General features: G+C 34.5%; 1 protein-coding gene across 1 annotated transcript in view; it reads right to left on the reverse strand.

Moving 5' to 3' along the window:
• KCNG2 (potassium voltage-gated channel modifier subfamily G member 2) overlaps positions 1 to 14,665 on the reverse strand; it is a 481,205-nt gene extending 466,540 nt beyond the window's left edge. The window contains exon 1 of the mRNA XM_053714835.1: positions 14,538 to 14,665. The gene's annotated coding sequence lies outside the window, so the exon portion shown is untranslated. The remainder of the gene's footprint in view (positions 1 to 14,537) is intronic.
• Positions 14,666 to 15,020: the final 355 nt, after the last annotated feature.

Here is a 15,020-nt window from a genome sequence, read left to right on the forward strand (position 1 = left end):
TATGCATTCCATTGCAGAGCATTAGCTTATCAGGTATTGTTTCTGCTTAGCATCTTGTAATAAAATGAAACTTACTCAAGAACTGGTGTCCAAGTATCGAAGATTCTATTAAAAATAAATTTAAAAAAAAAAGACAGGAGAAGTGTATTTGCCTCTTCTAATCTTTCTTTCCACCAATATAATTTTTATAGATAAGATTAAATGTATTTAAAAGTTATTTATCTTATTGATAATATAAAATTTATAATGTTTCTATTGGGCCCCTTTTAAATTGATCTTGTTTTGACTCATTTCATCTGCCCTACATTCTCAGTTGGTTGTTGGATCTAAATTTATATGTTCTCCATACTTTGTTAAAGGGACACTGAACCCATTTTTTTTTCTTTTGTGATTCAGATAGAGCATGCAATTTTAAGCAACTTTCTATTTTACTCCTATTATCAAAGTGTCTTCATTCTTTTTGTATCTTTATTTGAAATTCAAGAATGTAAGTTTAGATGCCGGCCCATTTTTGGTGAACAACCAATTAATCCACCAATAAACAAGTGCTTTCCATTGTTCTGAATCAAAAAAATAGCTTAGATGCCTTCTTTTTCAAATAAAGAAAGCAAGAGAACGAAGAAAAATTGATAATAGGAGTAAATTAGAAAGTTGCTTAAAATTCCATGCTCTATCTGAGTCACAAAATAAAAAATTTGGGTTCAGTGTCCCTTTAAGTCTGGCTTCATCAGGTTGGATATATTTTTCCTCCTGTATTCACAATGATTGCATGAATTGTTCTCCATGCTTGCACACAGAGGCATCACAACCTTTGTTTCTGTCTCTTCTGGACCTGTTATTCCTCCAGTTTTACTTCTAGATGTTCCTACTCATTTACTCAATCCTCTGGATCATTAACAGCCTTGGTTCAATAATGTAATTTGTAGCACAAATGATTTCTGGTGTTCCTGGACTACCTCTGTTTTTTTGGGAGTCAAAAGCAATCACATCAAAAAGTCTTGGACTCTAGGAACATAGAAGTATTATTTTTCACCTTGGTGCACATTTGTATCTTGTCACTTCGCATGCATTCCATTGCAGAGCATTAGCTTATCAGGTATTGTTTCTGCTTAGCATCTTGTAATAAAATGAAACTTACTCAAGAACTGGTGTCCAAGTATCGAAGATTCTATTAAAAATAAATTTAAAAAAAAAAGACAGGAGAAGTGTATTTGCCTCTTCTAATCTTTCTTTCCACCAATATAATTTTTATAGATAAGATTAAATGTATTTAAAAGTTATTTATCTTATTGATAATATAAAATTTATAATGTTTCTATTGGGACATACCAGTGTTTTTTTGTGTTTATTATTTTTTATTAAGTTTTATAAAAAAAATAGTTTACCATAGCAAAACATTGCCTTATAATTTGGTAAATGAGGATTAGTTTTGATAGAATAGCTGTACTATGGGTAACTAGCATCAGTGACATTTGTTGTTTTGTTTGTTCTCACATGTCTTACTTCATATTATTTCCCTATTTTCTTTTTAGCTTAGTCTTTTGTCATTGTGAAGCATCTTTTAAATCCAGTAACAGTTAATCATTTATTGTTCTGGCAGTTCCTGGAATTTCCTCACAACAAGCTTCTAGTTGATAGTCACTGCAAACTCAAGTGATCATCTCTGTTTATCTGTATCTTGTGCCAAAGAGGGAATTATTGGATCAGTAAACAAGATTTATGTTTTGGGTTCTTCATGATTAGTTCAACAATACATTTACACTAAAGAAGTTTAAAGAAGTTGTGCAAGTATATTTTCTATAAAATCATGATTATTTGTAAGCAAAGACTATAGTAGATGTGCACAGTTTGTAAATAGTCTCAAAAATGTACAGACATTATAACCTTTTATGGTTTGTATGCATTCAATTTTTGCTTTTACTAGAGAAATGACTAAAACAAGGTCATATTCAACAGAAGTAAAACACTGCATGAATCAATATCATGTGCCTCCAAAACATCACTATGCTGTAGAAGTTTGCTCGTTGCCTTATAACCAATTTGTGAATATTAGATTCTCCTGCACATTGAACCTCATTTTAGCAATCAAATTGTGTAAGCAACACACTAGTATGACTGTTATTACACACTTGATATGAGGGTTTAAAACTGCAGAATAAATCTCTGATGGGTCATTGTGCTAAAGCACCTAAATAATTCTACATTCTATATTTTTTATTTTTATGAAATTCCTTTTGCTCACCTCTTGAAAAATTAGTTTTCACATATATTTTCTGCATGTAGATTATATTTTTTTATAGATGTCAAAATAACAGTCATGTTTCATATATGAACTCTAAATATAGATCTTATTTTACAGGGATCGATAAATACATTTTTTCCCCAAGCAATGGTTCTACGCAATTTGTAAACTAGCTGTAATACAAGACCGAAATCACTGCATCAGCATTATATCTGGTTAAAATAAGGCAAGCATTATAAAGAAAGTATTTGATATAAAAAAGAGTTGGCTATTCTCAAAAAACAAAAACATAAGAGCTTATAACCAAGGACAGTTTTGCATAACATATGTTCATTTGACTTCATAGGAAAAATATAAAAACATGACCAAGAATGCAGACTATCTTGGATTGAAACCAAATATCATCTCTGTTTACACATTTGTAGCTGTTTTTTGCACTATGAAACAAATGTCCTTAGATGCTATTAAAGGGACATGAAACCCAAACATTTTCTTTCATGATTCATTTGGAGAATGCAATTTTAAAAAACGTTCCAATTTACTTCTATTATTTATTTTGCTTTGTTCTTCTGGTATTCTTTGTTGAAAAGAATACCTAGGCAGGCTCAGGAGCCGCAATGTAGTACTGGGTACTAGCTGCTGATTGGTAGCTGCACATATATACCTCTTGACATTGGTTCACCTAATGTGTTCAGCTTGCTTCCTGTAATGCAATGTTGTTTCTTCAACAAAAAGTTCTGAAGGAATAAATCAAATTTTCTAATTGAAGTAAATTGGAAAGTTGTTTTTTTTTTTAAAAAAAAATTGCATGCGCTATCTAAATCATGAAAGAAAAATTATGGGTTTCATATCCCTTTAAATGGAAATAAAATTATTTTCTTGCAAAGTGTATAATTAATATCTATGTCGATAAATTATTTGATAAGCTTTTCTAAAGAATGGTGATTGATCTATAAGGGTTTAAATCCTGCCAAAGGGTTTAATAAAGTTACATTTAGCCCCAGAGCAGCAATACACTAATGGGAGCTAGCTGAACAAATTTGATGAGCCAATTAAGCACATTTGTGTAGCCATCAATGCTTTTAAGGTGATGGTAAATCAAGTGTAATCGTAGATGCGCTAAATCAAGTTTTTATATTCCATTCTGTTTGTTTTACTAGTCCCTCCCCTTCATCTACTTTAAAACTCTCTTTTTTCTTGAGGGAACAGTTTTGCATGGGACCATCCAGCTCAGAGGATTTACAGCTGATCAAGCACATAAGCAAAGTTTTTTTTTTTTTTTTTGGGGGGGGGGGGGGGGAGTGTGTAAAAGCCACCACAAGAAAAATGTGGACGGCTGTGGAGGGGGGATAGTAAAATAAATAGAATGGAATGAAATTGCGCATCTCCAATTACACTTGATAAATGAAAGCATATAAATATTAAAAAGCATTTTCAGGATCCTTTGTCAATATACAGTATGTAAAATTTTCATCACTTTAAACAAAGGATAGCATAAAAACAAAATACATTTGATAGTAGAAATAAATTAAAACGTTTATTAAACCACATGGTCTGAGTCATTAAAATTTATTTTTGAATTTTATGGGTATGCTTTTGACACATTACCCAAATCTCATCAGAGTGTCGGCAATTTTAAAATAAGGACCAATATTTGTAATGCAGAAAACTGTTACACTTATCTTGACTTTGTATTAGTTAAGATACCCATATAACCACGCATTCCAACTAAAAACCAGAAATGATGCAAGTACAATATGAAACCTTGTCTGTTGCTGACGACAGGCACTTGTTGATATAAGGTAATTAAGTGTTAAAAAAATCCCTTATTCTCCCTGGTGACCAGTGCCCTCTATAATCACTTATTTCCCAGAACTACCTTTACCCTGGTACCGCGATGTACAATTATAAACCTGAGCTAGTAAGTATCTTTACAAAACATAAAAAATACTAAATAGCACTTGCTGTTTCCCATGAGAAGTAAAAGAATATGTTATGTTCTCAGCACTTGGATGAAAAAAAATGTATATTACATTTATGGGGTTTTACAAGGAGGATATCATGACCTTCCTGCAAATAATACAATTTGCTGATTAGAAAAATAGGAGGAAGCTCACACTCAAAATCACTGGTTTTCAAACCTGTCCTCAAGCCTCCCCAACAGGCCAGGTTTTCAGGATTACCTTGGATGAGAACAGGTAAAATAACCATGTTTTTTAAAAAGCTGATTATGTCCCCTGTGCTTTAGTTCAGATATCCTTAAAATGTGGCCTGTTAGGGAGGCCAGAGGACAGGTTTAAATCAATTTTATTATTTGAATTTTTATTGCACTGTATTAAAGGTTTGTGAAATGCAAATGATCATAGATTTAAACATTTAGACGATCTGGGCTGCTTTAAAGGCTCACTAGTTACAAAAGACTCACTAGTTTGATTCAACAGATTGTCAAGGCTATTCAGCAGAGTGTCTAGATGTAGCTCAGATTGTGATGTCATTAGTGGGTGGAGCTTGGCAGCCACTTCAAAGTTGCCCCCAAAAATATTAATTTTAAAATAACTTTTTACTGTTCCTGCTGCATCATATAGAAAGGGGTGCAGGAGGCTATTTGCAGCCTAATCTTAGGTAAGACTTTAAGATGACTAAGGTGTAGACTGTCCCTTTAAGTCTCAGGTTATGCACTTTACAGGAAGATACAAGAGACTTGACAATGTCTGTGACATCAGGTCGTTTTAGTGACATCCTGGTTCCATAAACTGAACGTTTTTAGCGGTATTTCTAAAGATTTAGAACAGTCATTTTTCATGCAAATACCCTAAAATGCTACAATTAATTTTACTTTAAACGTAACATGAAACCTAATTTTTTTTTTTGTAATTCAGAAAGAGTATGCAATTTACTGTACTTCTATTATTAAATTTCCTTCCATCTCTTGGTATCCTTTGTTGAAACAAATACCTAGGGAGGCTCAGGAGCAGCAATGACCTACTGGGAGCTAGCTGCTTATTGGTGGCAAGATATTTGCCTCTTGTCATTGGCCTGCTCAATGTGTTCAGCTAGCTCCCAGTAGTGCATTACTGCTTTTCAACAAAGGATACTAAGAAAATAAAGCAAAGCTATATCTGAATTATGAAAGAAAATGATGGGGTTCTATGTCCCTTAAAACATATTAGATATTGTTTCAAGTTTCATTTTATTAACTATGCAAGTAGTTGGATTAAATGAATCCCCACTCGTATTTTAGCATAACAATATCTCATTGCCTTACAGCACTGTGTCTCAAGTCTTTCCTAGGGGAGCCGAATCAAGCCAGGATTTGATGATATCTAGACATAGACAGGTGGGTTAATCAGCAGCTCAATCACTTTATTTAGACAACTGGGATCAAGAACAGATATCCTCAATCTTATCCTGAGGACTGATTTTAGAAACACCGCTATATAACAACTTCTAATCTTATGATTACATTGCAGTATAAGACAAGGTGAAATGCAACAGTTTAATAAATGTGACTTATAAAAAATTAAATGACCATGTATATTGCGGTTTTGTTTATAATATAAAACTATTTGCTGTCTCCATAAACTGCATTGGGTTAAATTATTGTCCAGTTATAAGTTTACCAATTGGTAGCAGGCAATAAAAGCATTCATAGAGTTTCATATCTTATAATATAATAAAACTCACTAAAAGCAACTAATCTCCCTTGTGATTTTTAACAATTTATATAAATAAAGTCTGGGCACCCCAGATTTAGTTTATGGAGTTTGTCACTTTTGCAGGATACTCCAGATGATCAATATTATGGATATATTAGAAAAATGCTGCAAATACAAGCTAGCACTTACATCACATTGACTTGGTCTCTGATGTAACTTTGTGGCTGGAATGTCCCTTTAAGTAAAATCATGGACTATTTTAAAGAAATAATGTAAATGTATATGTTTAATGCCAGTGAGAATTTCTCTACAGTACACATTGTAATATAATATGCGTAGTTATGCACAGTAAAATAGCTTTCCAATACACAATTCATAATTTATTTTACCCTTTTTTCCTGCAATTTAAGTCTTAACATTTTTTTTATTTTCCCAGTCCTGAATACTGAAAGAGCACATAGCAGACTTCACAAGCCTAACCTTGCCACATATCTCTCCCTTTTTTCTAGTTTTTGTTTCTGCTAAAGCCAAATAATGAAGATTTTATTAACACCATGACAGTAACAAACCCCATCATCTCCAGGCTTCAATCCAAATTGACTCCTTCAAATAAGGAAAATAGGGGATGGAGTTTGACCATTTAAAAGAAACTGTAGAAAACAAGTTGTTCATCTGTCTTACAAATGGTCTGACTCTGCTGTTAATTTAAAAATGGACACTTTTTTTCTTTCATGATTCAGATAGAGCATGCAATTGTAAGCAACTTTCTAAGTTACTCCTATTATCAATTTGTTTTAGTTTTCTTGCTATCTTTATTTAAAAAGCAGGAATGTAAAACTTAAAGTAAATGTAAATTTTGATGCTAAAGTGCCCGGTTTTTAAGAACTCGATTAAAAACAGGGGCATTTTAATTCATCAAAATTTACATTTCACTCCTTGTGAAAAAAAACGTATCTTTTAATCTTAACAGCAGCTCCAGCTTCCTCCGGTCGTCGCAAAGCCATTTCTGATGTCAGAAATGATGGATAGGTCATCCTCCAATCACAGCACCCACCCCCCCCCCCCCCGGGGGAATCAGTTTCTGATTCGAAGCCGTGATTGGAGGAAGCCGGATTCCTCATTTTAGACCCAGGAAGAGGCTTTGTGATGGGCGGAGGAAGCTGGAGGGGCTGTCAAGATTAAAAGGCATTTTTCACAACACGAGTGAAATGTCAATTTTGATGAATTAAAGTGCCCCTGTTTTTAATCAAATTTTAAAAACCGGGCACTTTAGCATTAAAATTTACATTCACTTTAAGAGCTGGCCCGTTTATGGTTCAGAACCTGGGTTACGCTTGTTTATTGGTGGCTAAATGTAGCCACCAATAAGCAAGTGCTATACAGGGTACTGATCTTAAAATAGGCTACAAAAAAATGTTGCAATTAAATGCTGGTAATTTACTGTCCTTTTAACTGGTAAGTTAAAAGGATATATAGATATATATGCTACAGCACTCTACAGACCAAGGACTGGTCTCACAAACCCCTGCTGCCAAATCACAACTAAGCATGGCTTCACCTTTTCAGTTCTTTACTGTATTCAAAATATTTTAGAGTAACCTACTTTAAACTTTTGTTTTCAATGTTAAGTGATAGGGAATAGAAAGTTTTTTTGAAAAAATTACATATTTAAAAAAAATAAAAAAATCTTAACACAAAATTACTAAATAAGAGCGCTACATTGTAATGAGGAATATGTACATTATACCATCCAGCTTTAGTTTGTTACCCTGACTGTTCAATTCTAAGGTTTTTCAGCAATGTAATTTTAGATTAAATGAACACATTTATCTGAAATCTGGCAATTCTGGGTATTTGAAAATACTAAAAAGTCAAAATAAATTGATTACATATTTCTAGATTTACCAACTGTTAAAAAAGGATATTTTCCCTTTCTCTTAACACTAAATACAATTAGCTGAATCTACAGCAAAAACCGCTGCATACAAGTTTTATGAATTTTTTTCTTTCATGATTTAGATAAAGAATGCAATTTTAAGCAACTTTTTAACTTACTCCTGCTATCAATTTTTCTTCATTCTCTTGCTATCTTTATTTGAAAAGCATGAATGTACAGCTTGGTAGCCAGACCATTTTTGGTTCAGCACCTGGGTTTTGCTTGCTGATTGGTGGCTAAATGTAGCCATCAATCAGCAAGCTCTATCCAGGGTGCTGAAACAAAAATAGGCTGGTTCCATAGCTTAAATTCCTGGGGGTTTTTTTCAAATAAAGATAGCAAGAGAATGAAGAAAAAATGATAATAGGAGTAAAAGAAAGTTGCTTAAAATTGCATGCTCTATCTGAATCATAAAAAAAAATGGTTTAGTATCCTTTTAAAGCCACTTATTTAGCTGGAAAATTATTGGACATGGTCAGTAGTAGCATTTGCCAGCAGTGTATCATGGGAATTTTAGTTTTAGATATTGGTCTGTCTGCATCACGCTTTAAAGTTAATGTCAATTTTGATGCTAAAGTGCCCGTTTTTTAAAAATTTGATTAAAAACAGGGGCACTTTAATTCATCAAAATTTACATTTCACTCCTGTTGAGAAAAAAAACTTAATTTTTAATCTTCACAGCAGCTCTAGCTTCCTCCACCAGTCACAAAGCCTCTTTCTGGGTCTAAAATGAGGAATCCGGCTTCCTCCAATCACGGCGTTGAATCAGATACTGATTCCCCCGGGGGGAAGCCGTGATTGGAGGATGGCCTATCCATCATTTCTGATGTCAGAAATGGCTTGCAATGACCAGAGGAAGCTGGAGCTGCTGTGAAGATTAAAAGGTAAGTTTTTTTTCTCAACAGGAGTGAAATGTAAATTTTTATGAATTAAAGTGCCCCTGTTTAAAATCGAATTTTTAAAAGCCGGGCACTTTAGCATCAAAATTGACATTCACTTTAACATGAAAGACACTGAGTGCCTCAACATGTTTATATGTATACATATACTATATGGCCAAAAGTATGTGGACATCCCCACTAATTATTGAGTTCAGATGTTTCAGCCACATCCATTGATAACAGGTGCATGAAATCCAGCACATAGCAATTAAATCTCTATATACAAACATTGGCAATACAATGGGTCTTACTGAAGAGCACTGTCATTGAATGCCACAAGTCAGTTTCTGAAATTTCTGCCCTAGTAGTTCTGCACCAGTCAACTGTGAGAGCAACCACTTAAAATAAAGCAGGGCTGTTGAGTGCAGAAGCACCTACAAATAGCCGATCATTTGTTGCATCACTCACTACAGAGTTGTAAACTGCCTCTAAAGCAACATCAGCACAAGAACTGAGAAATGGGTTTCCATGGTCGATCAGCTGTACACAGGCCTCACATCAAAATGCACAATGTCAAATGTTTGGCTGGAGTGGCGTAAAGCATGCTGCGACTAGACCCTGGAGCAATGGAAATGTGTCCTCTGGAGTGATGAATCTTGCTTCACTATCTGGCAGTCTGATGGAAGAATCTAGGTGTGGCAAATGCCAAGAGAACATTACCTACCAGAATGCATAGTGTCTACTGAATAGTTTGATGGAGGGAATAATGGTCTGGGGCTTCTTTTCAGGGTTTGGGCTAGACCCCTTAGTTCCAGTAAACGGTCATCTTAATGCTACAGGATACAAAAACATTTTAGACAATTGTGTGCTTCCAACTTTGCGGCAACAGTTTAGGGATGGCCCTTTCCTGTTCCCGCATGACTGTACCCCTGTTCACAAAGTGAGGTCCATGAAGACATGGACCTCATCCACAAAACTCATTCAAAACATAGCGGGGGCCAGCTAGAGCCTCCAAACCTGGGAATGTTTATGTATGCAGGTAAAAGACATTTATGTTTTTCTATCACTGTACTACATTAAATGGTTTAATTAAATCAACACTTAGTTGTCCATTTAAAAAAAAAAAAAGATATGATAAAAAAAACTGCTCAATATTGATAGACCTTATTATTATTAATATTATTATTATTATCACTGAGCATCTTCAGTGGCTTCACTATATTAAATAAAATCCTAAAACTAAATGTGCAAGGTGCATTCTCACTACCACCCCCACAAAAGCCATTGAGGTGGATCATCCAATTATAAATGCTGCATATGGTGAGAAGCACAAAGTAGCAGTTGCATATGATCACTAAACTCATATCACACATATGAATATGATCACTATAATGTATGTAAAATATTTTTTACATGAAAAGCTTAAATAAAAGCTGTTCATTTTCATTGTGAAATTAAAAGAAAGTGTATGTTTTTCCCAACTTCTGTAGGATGAACTGCTCACTGCCTGGTAAGAAAAATACTCAGACATATATCAATGATACAAGTTACACACAGATGATGCAGCATTGTTTTTAGAAAAAAAAATCCTTAAAAAATACTAATATATGTTTTAAAATGCCCTTCTTTAGATGCAACAAAGACAAATGACCTTACTGACCCTTTAAAGATTAACTACAAGAAATAAAAGTACATGAGGCATGTTAACACACTGAGGCAGTTAAACCAGACTCACACATGAATGCCTGCCCAGGACATTCTAAGATATCCTTGTGGGCCAGTCTTTTCATTAATGTTACTGATGTGCATAGTATTTTAGTGGTGCTGGTACAGTTGTGTGTCTGTAGCACCCAGTGGCATTGTATTATTACCTTGCTAATTCATGATGACAAGGTTTGGAGTGTATTAGAAAAGGGTTTATGCAAGTGCCAGAATTTGATCGCAATACACAATGATGATGGCAGTGTTTTTACTCAAGCCCTGGGTGATAATATCTATTACAAGTAACAATCACATTTTAATTTTAAGTTGCATATTGGTGGATTGTTTAAAGGGTTGACTTGTTTGTTTATAATTATACATAAAGATTAAACCAAAACTTTAGTGGCCAGGATTATAATTCTTGTAGCCATTGCTGTGATTCCATCAGTGATAAAATTGGTATTTTCATGTCAAGTGACCAGTAGTGTCATTGATTATACAATCAACAAAGCCCAAGGGGTATATATTTAATTTCTTAATTTCCTGCCTAATGTCGTGTATTTGAATAAGTATATCATTAAATGTATTTCCAAGGTTTTTGTGTGTTTGATTGATAACGCAACTCTAAAATGTAATAAAAGTTTTCTACCAATAAATCTTCAGAACAAAGTTTCATATCAGGGTGAAGATAAACAATAAACAGTGCTTGTTTTTGTATCTGCAATTAACTCACAGAAAATTGTTATTCTTAGTAGATTGCATGTTTTGTGTTTGTATGGGTTGTAACAGCTTCCAGAATAGTATAATTGAGCAGACATACTGACCAGATCATATAACTTCCCTGACAATGCAATTATCTGATATGCTTAAAAAATCAGGTACTATAAATAACTGATACATTTAACCAAAGTGTATTATGACTTAACAAATGTATCACTGCTACCATCAATGAACAGTAAACATGCTACATGAATGTCTGTTTTTGCTTGAATATGCCATAATACATATTCTACTTTTTATATATTTACTTGGTAAAAGGTTCACACTGATTTGCAAGTGCTTCTCTCTGTCATTATTAGTGACCCTGTTCTTTTGTCAATAGGATGGCATTAGAAAGCCCATGCAAATAATTACTCAGGTGTGGTGCTCTGGAAACATGCACTGCTGCCATTTAAAAGACAATTCCTATTAGGTAGAGATTACTAAACCATGGATGAAAACATGATGTGGTGTCCCTGTGTTTTTTGTGTTTTTGTTTTTTAAATAAATGTAAAGGTGCCCAAAGGTGATAACATTAAAATACATAACTTAGAAGGTAATGTATATTAGATGCAGGTTACTAACCATGTAAACATATTGTATGTATAAATACACGATTGCTAAACTACCAGGCCCACTCCCTGACTCCATTGGTATCACAATATACATGACGTCTAGATTCTAAATCAATCAGTTTGAATTGATAAAGTTATACATTAAACAGACAGCACCTTTGCAGAGGTGATCAATGCACTGTAGCACTATCTCTGTTACTATACTAAGCTATAATATGACTGAAATTGTTATAGTATCAGTATAGTAAATGTCAAATGTTGCAATGTACTGGAAAAAGAAAAATGCAAGATGTGTTGTACAGATTCTATCACTGTCTCATTAAAAGTTTCAGTCAAACTATGCAAGGTGATTAGACTTATAAAATATACATTAGAACCTATGCAAATTGTGACAAACAAATGCAAACGCTCACTCTTATCTTATACAATAAATACTCTCTGGAATAACTAACAAAATAACCAAGGTAAGTTTTGCTTTATGAAATGACCTGTAATGTCATTACATTAAAATGGGGAATAAAGAACCAACAAAAGGAAATGTGCATATAAGATGTGGATATCACATTTCTGTAAGACAACGCCATTGCCATCCTTAAACAGTCAAAAGTTGTGTTTTAAGAGAGTCATGTTGCCCCGTTGCAATGCACCTGTTGAGCACCTCACATATCTGATAGCATCTTTACAAAATAGAAACAAAAAACCCAGCACTTCCAGCCTGTGTGTGATTATCCTTTGTAAACACGACCTCCCTCCCCGTATAGTATATAATAAGATATACACCAGTGACTCTTGCACACTGTTCTGACATACAGTAATAACGCATACCCCACACACCTAGGTTTTATAAGCATATCCAAAGGATACAGCCTCACAAGATATTAATATTCATGTTGTGCAAGGTGGAATATCAATAATGTAATCACATATGAGAGTGGTTATTAGCTCTAAATTATTGTGCATTCTACACACAAATGGTAAAGGTTTATACATACATGAAATGATTACGTTATAAAACACACTGTCATTATTATATGTCTCATACACTAACATAAGCACTGACTGTTCTGTTGCTAGTATACATTATACATCTCTTTAATAAGGCTGAGCAGCATGTGCCATGTGTAGTACACAGGTAAAGGTCTGTACATACATATAATGTATACGCTATAAAACACACTGTCATTATTATATGTCTCATACACTAACATAAGCACTGACTGTTCTGATGCTAGTATACATTATACATCTCTTTAATAAGGCTGAGCAGCATGTGCCATGTGTAGTACACAGGTTTATACATACATATAATGTATACGCTATAAAACACACTGTCATTACTATATGGCTCATACACTAACATAAGCACTGACTGTTCTGATGCTAGTATACATTATACATCTCTTTAATAAGCCTGAGCAGCATGTGCCATGTGTAGTACACAGGCTTATACATACATATACTGTATACGTTATACAACACACTGTCATTATTATATGTCTCATACACTAACAATGTATACGCTATAAAACACACTGTCATTATTATATGGCTGATACAATATACACTAACATAATCACTGACTGTTCTGTTGCTAGTATACATTATACATCTCTTTAATAAGCCTGAGCAGCATGTGCCATGTGTAGTACACAGGCTTATACATACATATAATGTATACACTATAAAACACACTGTCATTATTATATGTCTCATACACTAACATAAGCACTGACTGTTCTGGTGCTAGTATACATTATACATCTCTTTAATAAGGCTGAGCAGCATGTGCCATGTGTAGTACACAGGCTTATACATACATATAATGTATACACTATAAAACACACTGTCATTATTATATGTCTCATACACTAACATAATCACTGACTGTGCTGATGCTAGTATACATTATACATCTCTTTAATAAGCCTGAGCAGCATGTGCCATGTGTAGTACACAGGCTTATACATACATATAATGTATACACTATAAAACACACTGTCATTATTATATGTCTCATACACTAACATAATCACTGACTGTTCTGTTGCTAGTATACATTATACATCTATTTAATAAGCCTGAGCAGCATGTGCAATGTGTAGTACACAGGTCTATACATACATATAATGTATACGTTATAAAACACACTGTCATTACTATATGGCTCATACACTAACATAATCACTGACTGTTCTGATGCTAGTATACATTATACATCTCTTTAATAAGCCTGAGCAGCATGTGCCATGTGTAGTACACAGGTTTATACATACATATAATGTATACGCTATAAAACACACTGTCATTACTATATGGCTCATACACTAACATAAGCACTGACTGTTCTGATGCTAGTATACATTATACATCTCTTTAATAAGCCTGAGCAGCATGTGCCATGTGTAGTACACAGGTAAAGGTCTGTACATACATATAATGTATACGCTATAAAACACACTGTCATTATTATATGGCTGATAAAGTATACACTAACATAATCACTGACTGTTCTGGTGCTAGTATACATTATACATCTCTTTAATAAGCCTGAGCAGCATGTGCCATGTGTAGTACACAGGCTTATACATACATATAATGTATACGTTATAAAACACACTGTCATTATTATATGGCTCATACACTAACATAATCACTGACTGTTCTGATGCTAGTATACATTATACATCTCTTTAATAAGCCTGAGCAGCATGTGCCATGTGTAGTACACAGGCAGGTATAAAGTGCAGCCCTTCTGTCAGTACCAGTAAAGTGAGAGCAAAGACTCACCGAAGCCAGTTTGTGCTGAGAGCAGCAGAGGAACCACAACGATAACTATTTGCTCCTTCCCAGGGTGCTGTCCCACGGACTGATCATTCTGCATCCAGGGTATGGAAAGCAGCAACTCGGATCCTGTTCCCCTCCTACTTCTAACCACTTTCCCTCCCTCTGTAATTGCTACAAACATAGGAAAGACGGACTAACTTGCTCCCTCCCTCAGTACCGCCCTCCCTGCTTATTCCCCAGGAGTAGAGAGTGATAAGGAAGCTGAACGGTGACGGGAAATTGCTGACAACCCCAGAGGCTGCCCTGGTCCCGAGTTTTAGGAGGAGGTTGCATTGTTTATTGTTCTTTGGACCATCCCGTGTGATAAGAACAAGCAGTTCTGCTCAGGCACTTGCACTATTATACCGTGCCCCAGCGTCTCTCTACTGCCCAGTAACACAGGACCTCCCTGGAATATGTAGAGATGAGGTGGAGTCAAATTAATAC

The sequence above is a fragment of the Bombina bombina genome, chromosome 5 (genome assembly GCF_027579735.1).
Source record: "Bombina bombina isolate aBomBom1 chromosome 5, aBomBom1.pri, whole genome shotgun sequence".
Classification (NCBI taxonomy): Eukaryota; Metazoa; Chordata; class Amphibia; order Anura; family Bombinatoridae; genus Bombina; species Bombina bombina.